At 43.5% G+C, this 23,562-nt stretch overlaps 1 protein-coding gene across 1 annotated transcript in view; it reads right to left on the bottom strand.

The window, feature by feature from the left end:
• Positions 1-3,076, bottom strand: part of ASB2 (ankyrin repeat and SOCS box containing 2) — a 29,765-nt gene extending 26,689 nt beyond the window's left edge. Inside the window, exon 1 of the mRNA XM_009816067.2 lies at positions 2,942-3,076. The gene's annotated coding sequence lies outside the window, so the exon portion shown is untranslated. The remainder of the gene's footprint in view (positions 1-2,941) is intronic.
• Positions 3,077-23,562: the final 20,486 nt, after the last annotated feature.

The raw sequence follows: 23,562 nt of genomic DNA, 5'->3' as shown, positions 1-23,562 counted from the left end.
TGGCACAACCCCAATGAAGGTGTGAGGGTCACATCCTGGGGCTGCAGCAGCTTTTGGGTTGGTCCTGATAGCCAAGGACAGCCTTGGCTGTCCTGACCCGTAGCAGGGATGGTTCTTGTTGGGCTTCAAGCCATTCTTGCTTCCCTCCGCCTGTCTCCCCTACCTCAGACTGACCTGCGTGGTGTCTCTGACTTTGGCACGAGGTATGACACATGCCTCCTCCATACAGCTCCCTGTGTGATGGCCCTGAGTGGAGCACAGCAGAGCCACCACCCTCCCCTTCCACCTGGAGATGCTTTTGTTTGAAGCTGCAGAGCCACGAGGCTCAGGCACTGATTCAAGTTATTTCTGCAACAAGCCACAGTGAGCCAGCTGAGCTGCGGTAACAGGCCAAGCGCATGCCCTCAGAGGGAGGCTGATGCAATGCAGCCTGATTCAGTTTAACCTTCTTTCGTTGCAGCTGAGCTCAGTGGCATCGCCTGGCGCTGCTGTGCCGGCCTGGACCTGTCCTGGCTCAGCTGACACAGCAGGGCTAAGGTAACCCCATCTGTGGCCAGCGGTGAACTACCACAACCTTATGAAAGCCCACTAGACTAATGCGCTGTAAGCTATAAGCTTCTGTAATGAAGGTGTGAAAAAATCTTTGATGTGCTACGAATGGTTGAACCAGTTTGGGTAAGTAAGATCTGACCACAGCAGTCTTTCTAAATGCGGCTTAATCTATTTGCTTGCTCTAAGCCTGCTTACTGTAGGTTTAAAGTACTGGAATCAGATTTATAAGTTAAATGCTGGGTTTACTGTTCACCCTAACTTCAGGTTTTTGGGGGAGGTTTTAATGTTTGGCTGTCCTCTGCATTTTTCCGGCAGTCCGAGAGCCCACCCTCACAGGCAGGTAGCACACAGTATTGCATGTACTGTAAGAGCAGAACCTGATTTTTAAAGCTGTGGGTATTGTGCCCTTATTGTTCCTTAGAGATCACTTTGCCTTCAGGTCTGAATGGCTTCATTAGGGATTTCTCTTGGCAGAGACATGTCTTAGGATTCTGCTGCCTGTGCTGCCATTTAACAGCTCAGTCTGACAAGATCTTCTGGATCTAAGTTTACCATCATTTTCACATAGGGCCTGATCCTGATTCTTGATTTTGCCATCCCTATTTCAGTGAGAGTTTGTTCATTTAGACTTAGAAATCAGGCCTGTGCCATGCAGAGGTAACTTAGCTGCATCCAGCGACCAGAAGGTAAGGTTAGAAATGAAATGCTTGTGCCAGGGCCAGGCTGAGATGTTCTGTCCTACGTTAATGAGCAGCTATACCTGGCAGATCTTTGAAACCAAAGGTACTACTTACCAGGGTGACTACTAGTAACCACTCACATCATGGCAAAAGCCACAGACGAACACAATTAGGTTGCTATTATATTTGGACTACAAGCTCTGTCAACATGCAGTGTTTGGGAGAATGGCCCTCTGATCCCTGATGCAACATAAATAAACAACAAGGATTACAGCTGGCTTTGAACATGCAGAACTGCGCTATTCAATACCATTAGCATCTGAAACAACTGGTCCCCATTGATAGCACTTTCTTAGAGAAAAGCTTAGCAAGGCTGCCTGTCCTCCTTCAATAGATCCCAGGCAGCAGAATTAGCAGAATTACTTATTGCTGTCAGAGGAGGGTGGCAGGTGAGTGACAAGGTCATTAAGGGAGCAGAGCCAAGGACTCTGCCTGCCTTTGCACTGAGTTTACTCCAGTCAGCTTGTAACTCAATACAGGACCTCAGTATTTATGGCTCAGGGAACGATAAACCACATTTCCAAAACCAAAAACAAGCCTTTGGAGGCTGCGAAAGAGAGAGAAGAGGACTGGCTTGCTCGTTTTGCTTTTTGCAAGGGAAGACTGAGCCCCAGCTTCTGCAGATACGTGTTTGCCTTTCCATGTGTTTGCCTTTTTAGTTCTGAGAGCAGCAGGAGCACACACTCGGTGAAGGTAAACACGTCTGGAAGCCTCCACTTTAGCTCTTACTGCGGCACCTTTCAGGCCAGATCCTCTGCTGGGGATGGAAACTAGACCAATTTGCAGCACTTAAAGTACTCACATTTTTGCTGTATTTCAGGTAGGTTTCCAGATAAATCTTTGCAGTTCTCAAAGGATATTATGGAAAGCAAATGATTTATTCAAACCAGAAAGTTTTCAGTGCCCATCAGATCTGCCAGAGCTGGGACATTAGAAGAATGACACCTCATGCTGTCCAGCTGCGGCAACAGGCAAATGTATTTTGTAATGACGGCTTATGCAAACCGCTGAAGTTCTAGCCCAGTGCTGAAGGAGCAAAGCCAGGCTTCCCTAAAGAATCCTCCAAGCAAACAAATCCCCTTGTCCAGCCCCAGCTGTCAAAACAGGTCACCTATCAGTGTGGCATATATTATGATGCCATCAAATTGTGTCTCTGCAAATTCTTTACTGGAAATGCATACACCTGCAGCTTTTATTTCTTCTCAGAAAGCATTAATTCACATAGCAATCAATGCAATGTTAGCTTTGTGTCATACCAGCTGGAAATTTATAAATAAAAGAAATAATTTGCTGATGTCATTTTCTTTTCCTTCACACTGTGCTTTGCACACTATGTTGTATGTTAGCGTGTTGTTACAACAATGACAATTATTTCTGAGCAAGATATTCTAGGGACAAAGATATAAGCATCACCTGCAAGCAAAAGAAAAATAAGGAAATGGCAGAGCTAAAGTTCTGCTTAACACCAGTGAGTGTTTTATGGCTTATTTGAAAAAAAAAAAGAAGCCCAAAAGCAAACAACAAAAACTCCCAAGACTGTGTTAGGGTGTTAGGTTACAAACCGCTATAGGAATAAATATTTGCATAGACATAGCAAACTGACAGATTGAAAATGATAAATAAGTTCAAAACATGCATATTTGCATTACCTTTTTGTTCTGAAATAAAAGGGTAACAATACTGTTGAAATGGGTTATCTCCTTGATTAAGTCTTAATTCAGAAAATCCTCGCTGGTATTCATCTCCCTGCTTTGCCTGGATGTTTCGATCAACTGCAGGACAGCTTTGAAATGCTCTCACTTAGAAGCCTGGAGTTTATTTCTGGATCACCCCATGATCAGCGAATACAAGCCAAAATATAAGTTGTTCTGAATCTCAGATTTCCTGTTTGAAGAGGCACGGCAGAAACTTTTACCCATCCTAAAGTTCTTCTTTGTTGCATTATCTGAAGAACTTCACTTCATCAAGCATCCTGTAGCTAAATGACACAAAGTTGACCTTTCTATTACATCATTATTTATTGTCCCTGACAAGTAGACCATATATGGACATGTTTCTGGAACCTAAAGAGAAAAAAAAAATTGCCTTAATATTTTGAAGTAAAATATTTTGTCCCGGAGAGAAGGGAGAAGGGAGCTCGATTTACTTTTCTTTTAGCTGCTGCTTGGTAAACAAACCAGGCAAACATTACGTGGGTATTTATTTATGTTTTAGAGTGGTTTGTGTATTTTTAAGGCTGCAAGTTTGAGACTTCAGGATTCCCAAAGATTACAAAAGCCACTGTGAACCTGTTCCAAGTAGTATTTGTAAGAGCTTACTACTGGAAAAGAACTGCTTTCGTACCACATAAATGTGAACACCAGACCCTCTCTCAGACTACTTGAGGCCATAAATGTGAAACGGTAGCCATCTTCCCCACGTGTGGCAGAGGGCAAGCTGGCCAAGCGAGAGATAGCACTGATGCAGGGATGAGCTAGAAGAAAACAGTCAGGCACATACAGGAGAACTGTCATTGTTGGATTAGCTGGAACATGGGGATAATACTCAGTTTGGGAAAGTTTCTATGTATTTGTCCAGCTAACACAATGAATGAAGGGAAACAGTATAATACAGTATCAAAATTATGCCTATGCTTTTTCCTTCAGCTACTGCTTCACTGATTCCCCTGACAAAACGTTGCATATAGAGAGTAAAGCCTAGATTGCAAGGGGTCTGGTTTCCTTTCCAAATACCTTGTCGAGCCTCAGGCTAGCTCTACTCACCCTGTCAGTGCATAAACAGCCCCTGTCTAAGGCTTAACAAGAGCAATCTTGAAGGGAACCAATTTAGCAAGACCATATCATCCACTAATAGGTGATCCCTTCCAACTCACCTGCTTTGCTTTTAGGGTCTTTTAGGACCAGCGTAATTCCCTCTCCATGCTTGCTTCTTGATCCTACTTGCTCCAGCATGACAGGATGGCCAGTATCTGACACGTTCACCTTCTCTGCTGCCCGCAAAACCATCTGCCCCTCATAACTAGTGCTAGAGCTGTTCTTATGTCCAAAGTTGAGGACATTCAGCAGTTACTGTGGCAGGCAAAGGAGCCCTGGCTGTCATCACCAAGAGGGTACGAAACTCTTACGCCTTGAAAACATGTCAGCCAACCCTCCAGACTTTTAAACAACACCCAGCACTTTTTTTCCTGTTACTACTTTAAGATTGTAACCAGCCTTGGCTTAAAACCAAGAGCAAATATCTCCTACATTTAACACTTCTGCTTGCCTTTTGGCAGTCTCTCATTGGATCCACACCCTTGGCACTCTTATGGATGGCTTGAGATCCCACTGAACTCAAGGAAAAATGCCGATATTCTGATGCAGATTCACATTTGGCAGAGGCAAGGGTGCCTACATCTTCCAGGATGAGCTGTTTGATTATAAAAAAGATAGTGGGGCTCAAGGTCCAATCAGCTATGAATGTGGCATAGTTTGCCCTGCCATTCACACCAAGCACACTGCAATTCCCTTCCCTCCCATGTTCCTGTGCTTCTTTGCAAAGCCCCATGCACCCCTTTGATGTATTTGGAGCACCTATGAACGCTGATGCACCATTTTCCAACAAAAGCACAGGACTTGGCTTCAAAAGATCTATTTTCAGATACCCGTAATTCTCTCTTTTGTCTTGAGTAAATCGTTTAGCTCCTTTGTGTCTCATTTTCTACATTAGTGAAGTGGAAATAATCAAATTCATTAACTTTAGAGAAGAGTCCAAAATTCCTTGCAGATGGGAAGCCAGCAAGACTACTTATATGGATAGAGGTTGTCGAATAAGACCTTATTTAATTAGTATCTGTGAAATACTTTGGTATCCTCGGAGGAAGACCTCATAGAAGTTTGAAATATTAATTACAGAAATATCACTATACAGGAATGAAATCATACATTTGGGGGTTGATTTTTTTTCCCAATAAAACAATGTTGTGGCTTTATTACAACACATCCAAAGCATAATAATAACAATCATTATGATTTATTAGCATTGCATCAGATTTGCTAATATTTCCCCTGGGGCACGCGCAGTTATGGATCTGCATTTTCAGCTTAACCCTGACATTCCAAGACATTACAAAATGTCACCTGCAAAAATAAATACATGAATTTACGCCATTTTCCAGGATAGATTTCAAACTCAGACACTGCATATTAGATCTGTTTGCTTTCTCTTTAAATAGAAAATGATGGAAATAATAGCCAACTCATGCTGATGGGGGAGTCAGCTAGGGTCTCACAAACAGGGCGCAATAAAAGAGGTTTGAATCTGAGAGAAGACAAAGAAGGATGACCACATGAAAATAATGAATGGCAAAATAAACAGCAAGATTAGCTTTATTCTTCATGTTTCCTCAAAATAGCAAGCAGAATTCAGGTTAGGAAAGCACTTTTAACATTTCCCTAATTTTTGGGTTTGTCCAGAGTCTCTACTTCCACTAGTTGAATTACGTAGCCCTTCAACTCTACCAAATGCTGTTTTGTTTTAAGACAAAACTGAACCAGGCAACTGAGGTTGGTGAAAAAACAAAGTTCATTTGTGCATCTTGGGAGACCGACGAGCTTGTTACAGACTCAGCTGCGTGCAGAGCTGCCATAGATGTGCCATCACATGATGAAATGCAGGTGAGCATGGACACTAACACAAACTGTATTTTTGTCTATAGCCTGTAAGTACCAACGACGAGCAACTCCACCGCACCCAAACACTTGGCTCATGGCTGGCTGTTCTGAAAGGAAGAAAATACTGATTAGTTGTGACAGTAAGTCCCTGGGCAGAAAATCCTCATAATACTCTGCCACACAACAGCATACTGCTTTGTGCACCGATTACCTGGAACTGTTCCCTTGTTACTTATATCTTGTCTGAACTTTTTCGCTGTAGAAAGACAGCAAGATATTTTGGGTGGCATATTTCACTGAGAGCATAGACCTAGGGCATACACCTCTGTACCTTTTGCAATCATATTCCAGTGAGCAGAGCTTTGCATTCAGTGTTGCCATGCTGTGCTTCCATCAGACACTCCCAAAGATTAAATGCAAACACCAGAACCAAAAGCAACCCTCCTGTGCCTCCTGCTATACAACCGACGTTCAAATAACAAGAAGATAGAAACTCCCACAGGGGAACATGGTTTCAATTTCCTTTGCAAGGACTAATGATTGCTTTGGCCCCAGTACCCTGAGAGAGGCAAGGAGCCAGAGGTACTTGTATGGAAAATGGTGCAGGATGTCACACATGCCCAGGGGTAGGGCATGTAACATAGATTACTTCTTGCTGACTCTGCTGCCTACATACTAAAGTGCTGCAAAGAAGTAGGTGTTTTGAGATCACTCTACTCAGAACATAATTCCCCTTTCTGGAGGAATTTATCCCACGCTAATGGCTCCTGACTCACACCCCCAAGTCAGGGTGGACTTCGGCTCAGTATACAACTTCCACCTCTGCACAGTGGCTCCTCACAGCAAATGTTTACCTTTCAGATACAAACAAAATGGAGGTCTCACTCCTCTGGAAACATGACATGAGCACAAAGGGGAACACGCGGTATCCAGGCTCCCAAGCCCCATTTCAGGTATCTGATGACTCAGCCCGGACCTGCCCTGCCGGTGAGCTTTGGAAGAGCGTGCAGCTACTGCACTCACTGCCTCTCTGCAAATGTCATCATAAGGTCACATCCACTGACTCAAACTGAAAGAGGAATCCGTCAGAGGGAACATGAAATGCTAATACGAAGCGAACACAACCCAAAGACTATATAAACAAATACATGTTCCTTGGAGGAAGAGGGAAAGCATAAACATTATCTTTTAGTTACTCTTTGCTGTGCAAATATCATTTATCTTATGTTATAATGTATGTTAGTAAGAATTCAAATGAAAGACTTGTCTTTTTCTTGACCTTTAGAAAATCCACAAAATTCAGAGATGTTGCTGCAACCCTGTTGCTCCAAGGCTCTTGCAGGGGAGCAGGAGGATGAGAATGGCAACAAGAGACACAAGCTGCTGTGAATAGCAAAGGTCCTCAGAAAAACAGTGACTCCAAAACAGCAAAGATGGAAAAGTGAAATCAATTTTGATGGAAACAACCTTTCCATGGTGTTTTTAAAGCAGTCTTTGGAAATATAAAATGGGTGTTCATCTCTCCATTCGATCCCTTAGGCTTGTTTACGGACAAAGTCTCTTTTGATGCATATCTCTGGTACCCCTAGTTCCTTTAAGACTGATTCGTTTCTAACCGTTGTGCCTGCTGTATGCAATAAGACCTGTTGCATTGCTCTCTTTCCCTTCCCTCAATGACATGAGAACAGGCTTTCTAGACACAGATCTGTCTTTGCTTTACTATTGCCACAGATAAATAGCCCTCAAAAAACAAAAGATGCCCCTACCTAAATTCAGCAGCTTGCAGAAATGTCCATAACTTTGAGCACAATGAAGTTCAAGGAATTACGACTTTCTATATGCTTGGAGTTAAACTAAGACTATCAGGTGCTACCAGAGTGGCAAGGCAGAGCAGGACCCTCCTATGCACAGCCCCAGGGAGAAGTGGGTGGTTTTGGTTCCTGAGAGATGAGTTCCAGCCTGGCTTGGGATGAATGCTGAAGGTGGCTTCTGGCCACCTCAACTGGAAGTGGGTTTGCTGCCATGGGGCTCAGCTACTCAAAGCAGGGGGACAAGCTGTCATCCACACTGACTCCTGCCATGCTACGCTGGCCTGCTACCCTGATGAGATGGCCAGGCCTGGGACATCATTGGTTGCTGTGCAGACAAGAGCAGTGAAAGAACCAGAATAGACTGTCCTAAAGGACACTGCACCATCATCTCTATTTACCCAGTGCTGTTTTTGCTGTGCGGTCAAATTCATATGTCATCAATACAACATATGAAGCCCTGATCAAATGAATTGTCCTTTATACTGCCACTGAGAAAGCTTCGTTGTCCTATACTGACTGCTTTGAGCATGCATGAGAGGGGACAGAGGTTTATGCCTCCTTTAAGTTCAAATCACAATGCAACAGGTTTGTTTTGCAGGGCTGACATTTAATTATTTGCCCTACATCTCTCAGGTTAGATTTAGAGCTAAATTTAGGACAAGTGTCTGGACAGAATGTCATATGACACTGGAGTATATCTGTTGCACAACATGCCATACGAACATGTAACGTTCAACTTGGTTAAAAATAACAGCACACTTACCTAATTCAGCAGGCTTCTGGACTCTATCTACTGAGCTGGTAAGCAGACAGTGCAATAATAAGAGTCACAAGTATACTGAGGGAAGAGTCATCACTAAAAGCAAGAAGACAGAAGAAAAATATTTTTCTGTATTTGTTCTCTCTTTTTTTTTTATCAAGTAGTAATTACTGTCCCATAGTAATTTATGTATGGCAGTCTAGATTGTCTTAAAAAAGGACGTGAATAGGTAAATTAGAGTGGAGTTGTTAAAAGAATTGTAAAGTTTTATCCCACCAAAGTGAGAGATCTCTAATTCCTCAAGAGCAGAGTTAAATGGCTGTTAAAACTCCCACCCTAAGTCTAGAAGAGGACAGATTCTTTCAGAGTTAAAAAGTAGCTTGCTACATACATGGTTTCCTCAGCTACAACAGGGATAGATGACACCAGTCAGCATGGCTGAGGCAGGGAGACCCAGATCTCCAAACTAAGCATCATTAGCTTCCTGAGCTGTGTTTGGAGATCATAGCTCCAGGGAAAACCTGAGCATAGGAAAAAAGAAACCTGTTATACAAGTGTCAAAACCACAAAGTGAGATGGAAAATCTGTTTAACACCTTTACGGATGAGAACAAACACAACAGCACATATGAAGGCTGGAGTAAAGAGCTGAACTTCAGCCAAGCTGCCTTGATGTTACTGAGAGCTGTAACGATAAGCGGGATGTATTTTCTCCATTTGAGCTGCTGCTGTGCTTCTGTCCTTTGGCATTTATCTAGGCCCACCTTGCTGATAAGAAAAGGCTACGGTGTTTTCACCAGGCCTTGGATGGTGGGTCTGTCAGCGCTCCGGCCACATGTGGGTGATGGCCACCAATGCTGAGCTCTCCTCCAGTGCGAGGAGCTGGCAGCCTCCATGGCTCCTTGCTGTGGAAACGTCCTCGTAGGTCCCTGGGTGGTGCACAGGGTCCCGTCCGCCTGTGTTCCTGGAGCTACAGCCTGGCAGAGGGAGGGTCACCGGGATGAGACAGAAAATGCTGAATGCTGCTGGCCATCAAATGGAGGTGCCAACAGCTGTAATGTGCAAATTGCCTTGTTATCAGGGTGCGCTGAGAGCACCAAGGCAGCGTGCAGTGCTACTGAGCAAGCACTGGGGGAGTGTGGGGAACCAATGCTCCTGTGGCAGCTGAGCAAGGAGAGTGTTTTGTTTCAAGGCATTAGAAATGGGATACAACAGCTCCCTGGGTCACTAGGGCAAAGCTGGTCCAGCCCAAATGGAGGGGGCTGATGCCTGAAAGTTGCCCAGTAGCTGATGGAAGCACATGCAGACTCAGTCTGGGTGTAGGGCAGGATAATTGATCACATCATGGGCTACAGCAGGCACTGCCCGGTCTGCTCAGCCAAAAAACTCTCACCCTCGGGTGGGACAGTCTCTTGGGACCAAAGCAAGGCCTGTTACTGTGTCAGAGTAGGGAAATCTGTCCATCCACTTTGTGTTTGCTCTCCAGATACCAACACACTTTGCTGTCAGCACAGTGCCTTTCAAAAGTGCTTAAATGATGTTTACCATTTTTTCCCTTAATGAGTGATTTCCTTTTGACCTGAGATTGTGAGACAAGTTGAGACATCTTAAGCTACTCACACTATGTATAAGTGTAGGTGGGGCTGTGCAAAGTGTCAAAGATATTTTTATTGAAATGCTGCAAAGACTGAGTCATTTCTTGGTTGGCATGTTCTATTTTTCATGAAAATGGTTTTGCTTTCTCTGCTGCAACTGTACATCATGTCTAACACATTAGTTGTGGTCACAGTTATATAACATGGATTAATCTCTGATTAATCTCTGATATTTTCTGTTGTTCAGTACCTAAAAATCAGTCAGGCTGGGGGTCAGTTTAAACAGACACCATAGGCTGACTCTGACAGTGGTGGTTCAGGAGCATTTGCAAGAAACTTGTGGCAGGATAAATTGTTCCCCTCAGAGACGCCCTGCCAGCTCATAAAGACTGGTTTAAAACTTCAAAACTTGGCACTTTGCAACCTTTCCAAATATTTTTCTGATTAGTTACTTCTCAACAGTCCCGTTTTCACGCAATGCTGAACCCAGATTTGAATCTTGCTGAATGCTTTATCTCCATGACATTTTGAAGTAATGAGTCCAAGAGCCCCAAATAGCACACTTCTGTGCTATTGCTGTCAAACTTCTGACAGTCGCTTGCTCTGTACAAGCAGAGACCCACATGTGGCTTTGAACACCCGGAGCAAGGACCTCCATCCCCAATGGATGCTGGTGCTGTGTGCCAGGAACTAGGGGAAAGCAAGGCTGGACTCACCAGCCTAGCTTTTGACACCTTGAGTCACATGGAAATGGCATCGGGGCATGCTGCGAACACTGAGTTAAGTTGCAGAGGAAACTGTGGCTAGCTTTAAAATGTAGTCAAAGAAAAAAAATCCCAAAGACCATCCACGCATCACAACTTCACTTTTGCAGGCAGCAGCTCTTGATGAACTTGCCAGCACACTCACCAGGGCAGCCTGTGCAGCACATGGCACCAACAGAGCTTTAGACACATTCGTGTCTGGCAAGACCCAAAACACTCCTATCTCAAAGAAGTGATTGATAGTGTAAATTTTCACCAGTGTTACGAAATGCCTCTGGCTGTTGGTTCACTGCTCAGGATGTGAATAGGAAAGGAGTGTTTCATAGTCATTTTATTAATAAATAAATCCTTTTTTAAAAGGGGAAAAAAAAGGAAAGATTTAACAGAAACCACTGGAATAATTGGAGGGTGCTGTCCTCATCACTGATCTTTGTAACCACAATCCATACCACATGTTTGGCCTCAGGATCAATTTGTTTCTGCTCTACATCACATCTGTATAACAAAGCATGGGAACCAATATTCGTTAGTGGTATGCTCAGTTATATTGGTTCAGTACCAGAGAAGCTGATGGAGTCACACTGGAGTAAGTGAGGACAAAGTGATCAGTCAAAACCCACTAAGGTCTCATAACATGCTGGAAATAACACACATAAACATGCAAAGAAAGAATAGATCAATCAGGCATTACCAAACTTTTCTTTCCCTAGAGTAATTATACTTTATTATTTATGACAAACTATTATCGTCTCTTCTGATCCTCCTGTCATGCAAAACACACACATGAATAAGCACTCACTCTCTCTTTGCATGTATATGTGCACAAGTACAGATATCTTACTGGAAATCTGCTGTACTTGGGTGAAGAAGGTGAAGTCCTTTACCTGACATATCCATTACAGGTACAAATTAGTGCAGCAAGAGAGTAGATGGGGAAAATATTGCAGATGGTGTGGGCTTTCTCCAGCTTTCTTCTGATAAAAAAAGTCCTTCATATAGCCAAAATTCTACTTCCAGTTGCTTTCCATCAGTCTTTAAGTTCTTCACTGTATGCTGCAAAATTGACAGACAAGGCCAGGGAATGCAGTCTTTTGCATTTATTTATGTAAAGAACAAGCAGACCTTTAGCTACTAGAAATCAATATATCCCTGTTTATTTTTGTGGAACTTTACTTACTTGTTTCCAAAGAAGGTGCAGCTCAGGCTGAGGAGCACAAGAAGCACTTCAGGAAGAGGCATGTACGTTCCATCAAGAGATTTTTAAAATTGTGTCCCAGGTCTGTGAAATAATGTGACATGCAAATGGCATACACTGACTTGCCATATGAAGTTCTCATGACACATTAACACTTTTCCTTTTTGAGATCCAGAGTGATATCCTCTGTCTGGTAAGAAACAAACAATAAGACTTCAGGCTGTTTGGAGATGAGTGAAAAGCTCTTTGCTGATCCCATATGGCTCAGGGTAATTTGCTGACAACCACAGTTGCAAATAGACCTGGAAAGGACCTGATGATGTATTTGTGCCCAGAGTCCACCACTCTGAGCACAGCATCAATGAAATATACAAAATAGGTGTACATTATGAAGATGGTTAGGCTGAATTGGAGCAAGCAGAAGAAAGAGCTTGTCTTAGGAAGTATATGTCTTTACCATCATGGGTGGACAGGTCAGAGTTCTGTACTGGATAAGCATCCTCAGAAAAAAATCATCATAAAGATTAGCAGCATAGTATGCATATTAGTAGAGAACCAAAAGAAATTACGTAAAAGTAAAGCTACAATTACATATAACTAAAATGACATAACCCAGATATAAGCATGGGACTCCGCACCTCTTTTGCTTATTTCATAGAGGAAAAACACACATTGCTGTGCAAATCAAACAAAATACTGCTGAGAGAACTGACGTTTGGAGGAAGATTAAAAAAAGATAAGATTTTTATATCTCTGCATACACTGCAGTAGATAGACACACATGCACACACAGATGCAAAGAGAGGGCTAGGAACTACGTGTAAAAAAGGACAGCAGCCAGCAAGTCGAGCAGCTTCTGAAAAATCAAAGAAATCTAACCCTAAAGAAACCTAAAGAAACCCTAAAGAAATCTTTGCAGCATTTGTATTTTGGAGGTATCCTGGGAACTGATTATATTGAATTTTTTGCAGTTGATTTTGAAGTTTCAGGCTGAAATTTTCCCTGAGGTGTTACATGTGGCAAGGGAGGGACATTTGCCCAGATAAGGGTGTTAACATGACTTGGCAGATCTCTGCATAGTGGCATGCAGAAGAAACATTTGCTAGGGCAAGCCTCGAGGCCCGTGATCACCTGCCGCACCATCTCTGCCTGGACACAGCCAAGGCTGCTAGGGGAACAGGGGCTGTGGCCGTGGCCGGGAACACAGCTCCCCACAGCTCCTCCCCTGCTCAGCGGAGATCGGCAGGAGATTTGCATCCATCTTGAAATTTATATTGCTCCACTTCATTGTTTGGTATAATTAAAACAAAGGAGGTTGGATTGTGTTGATGCAGGCAGAGGCTGTTAAACTTTTCTCCCCCAGTTCCGCTCCCTCCCTTTGCAGGAGAAGTCATCAAAACACATGTGGCTTAGTGCATGAAGCACTGTGTGTTGGAAAGACATCTACTGCACTCCCAACTCATCATGAGGGGCTGGGGGTTCCCACCAGTCTCACATGAGGTATTTGCTGCAGCAGAACAGCAAAAGAAATGTTTTGCTGACCCAGCTGGGTGAACACAGGCAGGTGACTTTATTTCAAACCCCACCATACCCTTGAATTTCAAAGAAGAAACCTTTATTGGGGCCATGCTGGTTGGAGATTTTCAAAAGCAGCAGTGTTTCTAAAGAATTTAGGACAAAAAGGTAGAATGACTGAGTAGTAACTTTTCTGTACATGTAAAATAGCTCTATCTGTAAACTTAGTGCTGTGCATTTAAGGGTGGCATCCCAGAAAATAAAAACAAACTGGATGATGTCAGTAGGCACTGATTGAATTTAAATCTGTCTTGCAACATAGGGAAGGGAGATTGTAGAAGGCAGTGGGATGATTCATCATTGCAAAATCAGGATTTATAGCAGCTAATATGGAGTCAATAAAAAGACAGAACAACACCATGCATAATATGACACATATGTGCACAACTGTGCACCAGTGCACAACTGGTTGACTGAGCCCCAGAAAAGCCTAGAACAGATCTGGGAAACTGAGTATGTGCAGCTGCTGCTCATGCGTGAGTCCATTTAATCCATCCCTCAACTGTAATGTGCCCACCACTGTGGTATCTATTTACGTGCCGCAGAGCTCTGTCTGACACATACCTGCATTGACCTGCTTTATCTAAATTGCTGCCCAAACTTACTTGCCTAGCTGCCTTGCCCATCGGCCTTCTCAAAATGGAGCAAAAGATCTGAGGGGCACAGTCCTTCCCACGTGTGTTGGCAGCATTTCTTTCCAATAGAGTATCCCTTCAAAAGAATCAGCAACATACCAGACATGCCCATTAGTTTTGCACATTTCAAGACCGTTCTCTTGCATCTTGCCCTCAAAGACCTCCACCCCCAGTAATAAAAGACTCTAGACTTGCAAAATTTATAACCATAAACAAATCAAATGCATAAGATCACTTAAGACACTTTGAACGGGACTAATCCTGGAACAGAAGCCTCATTTTTTATCCTGTATCTGCCAGGCTTATTCTGTGCCCAGTGGAAAATTAGTAGCTGGGACCATATCTCATTTTCCCATTTGCAAAATCTATGAGAGCAGGTACTTTCTCCAAGATTTATAAAATTTCAAATCTTTGGAGTTAAACATTTAACATTAAACATGTTAAACTTAAAAGAGAAGTGCAATATAAAGGCTGTCATGTTGGTAATTTCTGGGTTGAATCTTCTTGTTGGAAAACCCGCCTGCCTCTTGAATGCCTTTCTCCATTGTGCAGTATGACGCAATGTATTTGCTGCCTGGCCCCTGAATGCAGTACTGAAGTATAATCTTTGCACCAACTTGTCAAGAAGGTGGACAGGTCTGTTTTATGTTCCCTCAGTCTGTATTTAGTCCACTTTGTCCTCATAAGGAGCCCTGCCCATAGAGATATATATATTTATAAAAACACCCATTCATTTTGTACGCAGAACATTTCAAAGTACAGTCATCTCTGTAAACACTCAGACCAAAACCACTTTGGCATTGAAAGTGCTGATGCGAGAGCAATGAAAGAGGCGCTTTTCTTTGTCGCAAGACAACCCTTTGTCTCACCTTTGCTATCATGCACTACCGAGCAGAGCTGTGTGATTGTATGCCACGACAATGCATCACATACCATTACTATTATCAGGGTTAAGAAATGTATTTGGAAAAAAATCTCATCACTGCAAGCTGATATTTCTCATACAAGGTCTGATTCCAGAAGCAAATTCTTGATCTGTTTGTAAACATGCAGTGTAGTCTTTCTTCAAAAAGCAAAATCTAATAAAATACATCAGATTTCTTGTTACATTTCTATTTAATTTAATAATGAACCTAAAAGAAATGTTGGAATACCAAAAATTACTGAAATGAACTTGCTTCATAAAACAAAATTTTCCAAGTAGTCTTAATTGCTTTTGAAACCAATCAAGCTTTATAAAAATCAGAATATTAAACTTCCCCTGTCATCAATTCATAAATCTTTGAAGAACTTTTCAAACCATCACGGCATTCAGTATGCTGATGACAAATCTACTAGAGACAAGGCGATGCATCCTGCCCTCAGCTCTTCCAATCTACCTGATTATAACACCAATGAATACAACTGATCCCCTTTCAATTTACATCAGTATCATTGAGCTTATGACTTGGCCAAAGAATTAAATAATTGTGTCTCAACAGAAAATCAGTAACTAGAAATATTATCAAAAGAAACCTGATGAAAGTTGTTGCCAAACCAGTCTTTGCTGGCAAATAAGTAATGCTATTTTTTTAAAAAAATGTCAGTTAAGTAATTTCCTGGCTGATGCAAATACCTTGTCCCACATTGGTGGTCTTACCTGCCAGCAGAGAGAGTTTAAGTCTGGAATGAAGATAACCAAGGCGAACTACAATTGTGCCCTGCATGGCCTAGGTGATAGATAGCATCATCAGTACTAACATATGGTCAGTCCCTTCCTCTGGTCCCCAGGGGAAGGGAGGAGAAACAGTCACCTCCAACCCTCTCTGAGACATGAGAAATGGGTCTTGCTCTCCTTACTGTCATAGTGTGGGTATAAGGCCAGAAAGATTGGTGGTCCTGCATGACATTCAGCTTTTTCTGCATATCCTTGGGTGACTCTCTTCTTTAACAGCTTTACACAGAGAAGGTCAGCTATGAATTGTTTTCTAAGGGCAAAATGCTTGCTGAAACCAAAGACCATTTCACCATGTACAGGCAAGTGAACACGGACTAAGAAATTAATGATTTGGGTGATGCTTTCATTGATTTGATTGACTGTTGTGTATTTTCCCAGGGAAGAGGAAGACAAAGGTGTCACTCATGTCCCCATCATCTGTGAGGTCAGACAAATCTCTGCCTGTTCATGTGTATGTCAGAGAATCTCAGGGAACAGCATTCTCTCCTTAAATCAAAGCAAACTCTTAAATAAACTGCTGCCCTCTCAGTGCACAGTGTGTGTGTCAGCCAAGCTCACCCCAGATGTTTCCAGCTATTTATCTGTTGTCATTTGGATCCAAGTTTGGGCCTCAAGAGAAGTAAGTGCATGGCACTCTGTTCTTCAGGAAAATTACCTTAGTACGGTGTATCGACAGCTGAGGTGAGGCAGTGTCATGAGTGCAGGAAGCCAAGCATACAGTAGATTCAAAGTGTCTGTTTGAATTTGAGCTGAGCCACATTTTTATATGGGGACTTCCCGCAAAGATAATCATACATCAAAAAATTATGCATCTTTTTATACATACAGCAACCCAAAAGCAGTTATTCGTTCTGAGAAAAAGGTAATGAATCGGGAATGCAACCAAAGAACACAAGCATACTGTGTTAAGGAAATAAATCTTAGTTCCAAGTCTTCAACAATAGCATCTGTAGTTATGAACAACTCCTGTTTGGTTCATGACATGTTTCACACCCTACCTCAGGTACTCCCTCCTCTCTGCAGAAAGCAGAACGTGCCTCGGCACCGGCCCAGCTCCTTTGCCTGGATTCATCCCAGGTAACTGTAGGCACTGAGCAATGCTCCACAGTGTCATCACCTTACATCCCCCTGAATCATGAGAGAGAGGCGGTACCTCCCTGGGCACTGCAGAGTGTGGGTAGACTGCACTGACCTCTCAGGATGTTTATTTTTGTTTATCAGCTTCAGAGTTGATTAATCTTCCAACTTTGGCACCTCTTTGAAATGCCTAGAGATAATCAGGATGCCCTCAGTTAAAAACGCCACACAAGGTTAGGTCTTTCTGGAGGTTAGACCCGTATCTAGCAAGTTTGTCCCACACCAGCCAGTGTGTGACAACTTACTTTTCATTTAAATCAATGTGCACCGAAACCAGCATAAAGACAGCACTGAGTGAGGCTTGGCTACAGTCTGAGCATTTCCCAGCTTGATCCAGCCATCTCCATGGATGTCAGAGACTCCGAGGGCTGCTCAGACCCATATGGTAGTGTCCCACCAGCCTCACTGGTCATAATGGTGCAAGTACAGCCCAGCCCACCACTGTCCCCTTTGCTGCTGCTTAGCTGCACCCCTGGTTGAAGGGTCTCTTCCCACTTTATGCTTCCTGGGAGCTGTGGCGGGATGGGACCCTGGCTCATGATGGCTCCTAGCATGGCCTGAGGAAGTCTTATGGTTTATTTTGACAAAATGGGAACTTCTTAAAACTCTCACACTCCTATTCTGGTTTGGGGTCACCACATAAAGTGTATGCCTGTGCTGCAAGGGTGGAGGGGTGGAACTTGAGATTTTGGCCAGCTTTAGGACAAAGAGTTATTGTACTCCAACTTGGCTTTATGCAAGTGCAAAGGGATTTGCTGTGTGCCTTTACCGACTTGCAAAGCCAGTTCTGTTGGTGGGCCCCAGCAAGATGCTGGAAAGCAGTGCAAACACGCTCCAGAAGACTCCACTTCTAAAGAAAGAGGTCAAAGTCAATTGTGTCACAGCAGAGCTTATTGCCAAGAGGCAAGAAATTAAAGCGAGGATGGAAGCTGCGTCCCAGTGGAGAGCAGAGCTGGCCACCAAGCGCAACAAGATGTAAGCATCCTTCTCACTCTGTGCTAGGAGGGAGAGCCCTGGCGTCAGGAGCTGGGGGGAGCCCTCACCCCCCCCTCCTCTTTATCTAGTGAGGATATATCCAGCTGTAGCCCTATATGTAGTACCGAATTTCTGCTTCATCCCTCAGTGACCCTCTTCTGGCTGATCACGGGGAGTGTTTGCACATTCACACATGTTGCAATCAGGAGGAAATTTAAGGAGCAGGCATAGTCCATTGGAGCAAGGGGAGAGCTGCAAATGATAGTTTTTCTCCAAGGGAGAGCAGTGTGCTTGCTGTCTCTCTCCCTTTCTCACAAATGCACATCCTGCATGCAGTGGCAGGAATGACTTTTGTATGTTGCTGTGACCTGTGAGTCAGTGCTGCAGCCTGCATAGACTGAAGCCTAGGTCTTTGCTTGTGCTGTAAAATCCTTTGGGTTAGGTTCAGCAATGACACAGGGGCCAGTTATTACATGAGCGTCTTCCCCCATGCTCCATTCCCAGTGTGGACACTTCAATCATTTGAGACTTGATCTGCTGGAAGCTTATAAATCTACCCAGGACACTGGATAATCCGGCAGTTTACCAAGTCCCTGAGTGGGGTGCCTCATCCACCTATTAAATGCACCATTTAATTCCTTTTGTGCCAGAACAGGAATCAAGATCTTCAGTTTGATAAGTTTTTTTAAGACTAATGGTGTGAAGAGGAAACAAGCAATCCAAACTACCAAGCAGAAGTAGAGTTGAATGAAATTACAGAAGGAGAGAAAAATAAACTGGTAGCAGAGCTTGAAAAATTGTGAGTCAGGTAAGGGCTAAGCTATCCCTGCCACAATATCAGACTGTGTAACACAGGGCTGCCTCTGTCTGCACACGGTTTCATCCAACTTCATGTATCTCTGTTGTTCCAATTATTCACTCAATAAAACAAATCAGCACAACAGTACAGTATTGGTAATAGGAGCAAGGTACTAAAAGAGACCCATTGCATTTTTAAGTCTTGTCCCCTGCTGTTGTTAGTAAACATTATGTACCATCTTAATTCAGAATATAACAAGACCCATCAAAAATGAGCAAGGAAATCTGGGCTAAACACAGTAAGGGGCTGCAAGAACTGCTGAGCTGGGCAATGTAAATCCTAATTTATAGCCAAAGGGGACTCGAGATTTGGGACCTCAGGTTCCTTCTGCAGTCAGTGGGGATTAACCCCTGTTACCTAGCCTGGTTGTCAATAAAGAAGCTATGTAAAAATGTGGGTAGTGGAGCACTGCCTCCCCTCCTCTAGTCATGTTTAAAATACAGTGGCTCTTGATGAATATTGCTAGGGGCTTGGACCTGACAGCCTGCTGCAACCCCTCCGTGAGGACCCCTCCAGGTTTAACCCCCAGGACATCAGCTGGTGATTAGCCACTTCTGGTGGGACTCAGATGTGGGCAAAAGCATGAAGCTGCTCAGCCTGAGCATTGCTGGGTGCATGGGGACACAGAGTTTGCAGCTCCCAGGAGACTCTCAATGCCTATGGGACAGTGCTAAGAGATTTAGGCACCTCCAGCATTAGAGGGCTTTCAAGAGGCTGTAGCTTGCAATGATAGTATGCAAAGGGATGGTGTCCAATATGGCTCTAGCCCCAGGTCCCGTTACACCCAGTGATATATCGTTCAAGACCTCTCTCCTCTGATTACAAACTTTCTTCTAATTGACTCATGGGCCTTTATTTCTTTCGCTGCCAACTCTGTCCTTTAGCTTAACTGGCTCTTTGTTCTCCCTGGTGTTATGCCCTTGGTTTATTTATAGAAAGCACTCGTTTCCACTCTGGGATACTTTCTCGCTAGCATTAAGCCAGCCAAGTTCCCCTTGTCTCAGACAGGCTCTTGGTTCCCCTGCTCTGCTCAGATCTCCCTGCCTGCACCTGTCTGGTCTGTCTGCCTTTCGTGAACACTGCACACAGTATTTGGGAGTACATCTCATCAATGTCTAGTGCCACAGGACGTTAATACTTGCTATTATTAAGTACTACGATTATTACCATTCCTATTATTTCAGGAGGCCACTGGGAGGCTGAACTGTCAGAAGTGCCAGATTTCCCCCTTAAAGGATAGTTGTTTTTATATACTCCTCCAACCTAATTGAAATCCTCTTTGTGTGGCATAGCACAATTAAAAGCTCCTTTGACACCAAAGGATCCCTTTAACAGCATATTTCACTCCCACTCTTTGAACTAACTCTTCTAAAATAGTCATCTCGTGTACTTCTTCATTTTCTTTGCAGGCAGCAAAAGCTAGAGAGGCAGGTTGTTAAATACGAAGTATATGAAGATTTCCTACTGAAAACCAGTGACAAACTGCCTGACAGTAAGTGTTACTCTAAGGCACATGCTGGCTCTTTTACAGTAATAACAGCAACTGTTGTTGCGTCCCTTTGCTCTTGAGCTGTGGTCCAGTAAATGCAGTCACCAGCAATCAGCTGTGCAGAGAGGTGTGCTGGCGGTATAGCTGGCAGCTGATAGCAGGAACAGCAGGGAAGGAGTCAGACCCACTTTCCTGGGGCTGAGCCTGTGTGCCTGGTCAGCACTGTCAAGCTGCAGGTAGAGGACAAGGGAGCCAGCTTCCTTCTATAATAGCTGCAGCGCAGTTTGACCATGGTATCTGCATAGCCTTATGGCTGGAAACTAAGAGCACACATTTCTCCAGCTGATACCAGCACATGGGACAGAAATCTTCAAGTTACCAATACAACTGTGCTTGGGAAGAAGGCAAGTCAGGACTGCATATTGCAGCTTAGCAGCATCACAGCAATTAATTGATGATGTTGTCCGTTCAGGAATTGGGTTAGGCCTAGATGACATGAAGTTGCTGAAAGGATTCACAAAGCATGTTTCATTTCTGCCTTGCTGAGCTTGTCTGCTATTGAAAGTGGGGTCTAAAGGATGCCTCTTGCACAGGGAGCTCTTAGACCTGCAGACTCCAGCTGTGTACCGGAGTCAGAAGGGCTGCTGTGCCTGAGGAAGAGGGCAATGATGCTTCGATGGCTCCACCACACTATCACTGCAAGCACAGACTGGACTGAAAGTGGCTATAAGCACCCTGAGCCTCCTGACCCCCTTGCTTCCCATCTCCATCGTTGGCTGTTAGCTCTGTTGTGCTCTGGCTCCACACAAACTGTACGCTCGGGTAGACCCAACCTGAAGAAACCTACCTGGACAAATTGCAGCCTATTGGCCTTGCTTAGCACTTTTCTCAGACCACAGAGGCACATCCTCAGCCCCTAGGACTCAGGTTTTGACCATGGTTGGATTCTCTCCCTCCAGGTGACTATGGACCTTGCCCTAAAATGGCTCCAGAGCTCATGCTTGCATGGGAGCAGTGTGGATGGGAGACAGCTCTGAACTTCTGCTTCCACCCTTTTGTGAGTGACACAGTCTGTTTTTCTCCACTTATTTATTAAAGGATTAGAGTTGCAGCAGAAGAGGGTCCAGACTGTTTTATAGCTCAATGGTTTTCAGCAAATTGGTTGTGACCCCTGTAGCCCCATGCAAGGCAACCAAGAGGGTTGTGATATGTTGAAACATTTATTACACTATAAAATGAATACAGTCCTGCTCCCTGAACTCCCCCCCATGTCTAAGGTCAACTATACTCTGTCAGCTTCTCCAAACAAGCAAGTCAGTCCAACAAGCTTTGCTACTTTTTTCTCTTGCTTTTATAACAAATATACTGAGGTCAAGGGAATATTTGTGTTAGAATGAGGGGGCCACCACCCAGTGGAGGCTGTTAAACATAGCTCCAGCTTGCAGAAGGTTCATTTGGTGTAGATAAACCCATTTGTGTTTTAACACTGTATTTAAACACTTCGGTGATTTTTCTTTTAAGCAAATTCACTGATGTGTTGTTTACATACAGGTAAAGGACCTGTCTATCATTACCAAAGTCTCTAATCCTGCTGAGTTACACATACCTTACAGAAGATGCATTAAATGCACTTTCTTAAATGCATCTTAAATCCTACCTGAGTCCTTTCAAGCATTCCAGGTCTTTGGGTTTTCAGTCCAGTCTCAGTCTGAAGTGATAATTCTGCACCAAAAGGTTTATCAGCAAGAGATATTTAACACCTAGTCAGGTGTTAAGCCTATAAATAGTTTATCTCTTGGCAACATTTAGACCTTGAGCCATGAAAAGTCACTGGCTTGCTTTCACTATGAGGTCAAGTCTGTTTGAAGGAATAGCCTGTTTAAAGGACACAGAAGTCCCCATGCAGACTTCAAAAAAACCAAACTACCAAAACAAAACAAAAAAACCCCAAAAACCCACAAAACCCAACCCAAAACTCAAAACAAACAGGTTTTCTTAAAAACTCATTTCACTCATTGGTGTGAAGTCTCACACTGGATTAATTTCCTTGTTGGGTCACTACAGACTCTGACTGTATTAATTCTCTATTCACGGAGCAACACCTTATTTGGTGAAGAGTTTTCCTCCTTTCCATCCTCATCACTATGTTTTCCAGAAATTAGATTACCTGGGATTAGAAGTTTAAAGCCCTCAGTAGTAAAGGTATAAAGTCCAATACATTTCCCTGACAAAACCTTGAAATGAAATCACTTTGGTTGCCTTGTTTTCTTACCTTTCCATATTCTCTGTGTAAAACAGGGTTGTTTCCTTTTGTCAGGCATCCACCAGCACAGGCACTTTACATAATCTTCTCACACCTCAGACTAGCTGATGCTTTGGACTCAGCAGATTTAGCAGCGGTCTCCACTGTTCAGGCAAGGGTGGCAAAGGAGGCACAGTGTGTTTTTTTCCTAAGGAGTCTGTTTCAAGCCTCTTCAAAGTTGCAGTGAAAGAACCTGAAAATGTGGAACTCCCACATTTAAAAACTGGCAAGCACAAAGAACTCCCAATTTCAATTTCATTAATTCATGATTGTTGAGATGACCTCCAGATGCAGTAGAGGGGAGCAAGCTGAGTGCTGAGATATGAGTACTCCTAACTAGTCATCTTGAATCAATTCCCACTGCTAGACACACTCCCCAGCAACGAGATTAGGCTGTTATGCAGAGGTCCTGGTCCTTCATGGATTTTGTAAGGTGCAGGCACTTCCTCAGAGGTCCATGAGCAGTCAGAATAACATACCCTGCAGGAAGAAATCTGTACATCAGCAGGATTTGGCACCTATCATGCAAAGAAAGGACAATAAGGTGTATGTGATAGATGGTAGGTGGCACCTATATCCACTTTGTAGTCCATTTTGCTTGTGCCCTTCTACTGATTATTTGGAATACGGTGGGGACCCCATGGTGAGAGTTATCATCAGGAAGCAGGAGACTCTCTCAGCTACAAACCAGAACTTGATAAAGAATTTAGTCATCCTGTCAGAGGACTACAAAAAAGCCAGCATGACCTTGAAACCTTGCTATGGGAACATGATACCACAAAAATTGTAATGTTATTAGGCATGT

This window comes from Gavia stellata, chromosome 7, assembly GCF_030936135.1.
Source record: "Gavia stellata isolate bGavSte3 chromosome 7, bGavSte3.hap2, whole genome shotgun sequence".
Taxonomy (NCBI): domain Eukaryota; kingdom Metazoa; phylum Chordata; class Aves; order Gaviiformes; family Gaviidae; genus Gavia; species Gavia stellata.
This window is presented reverse-complemented; position numbering and strand designations above follow the sequence as displayed.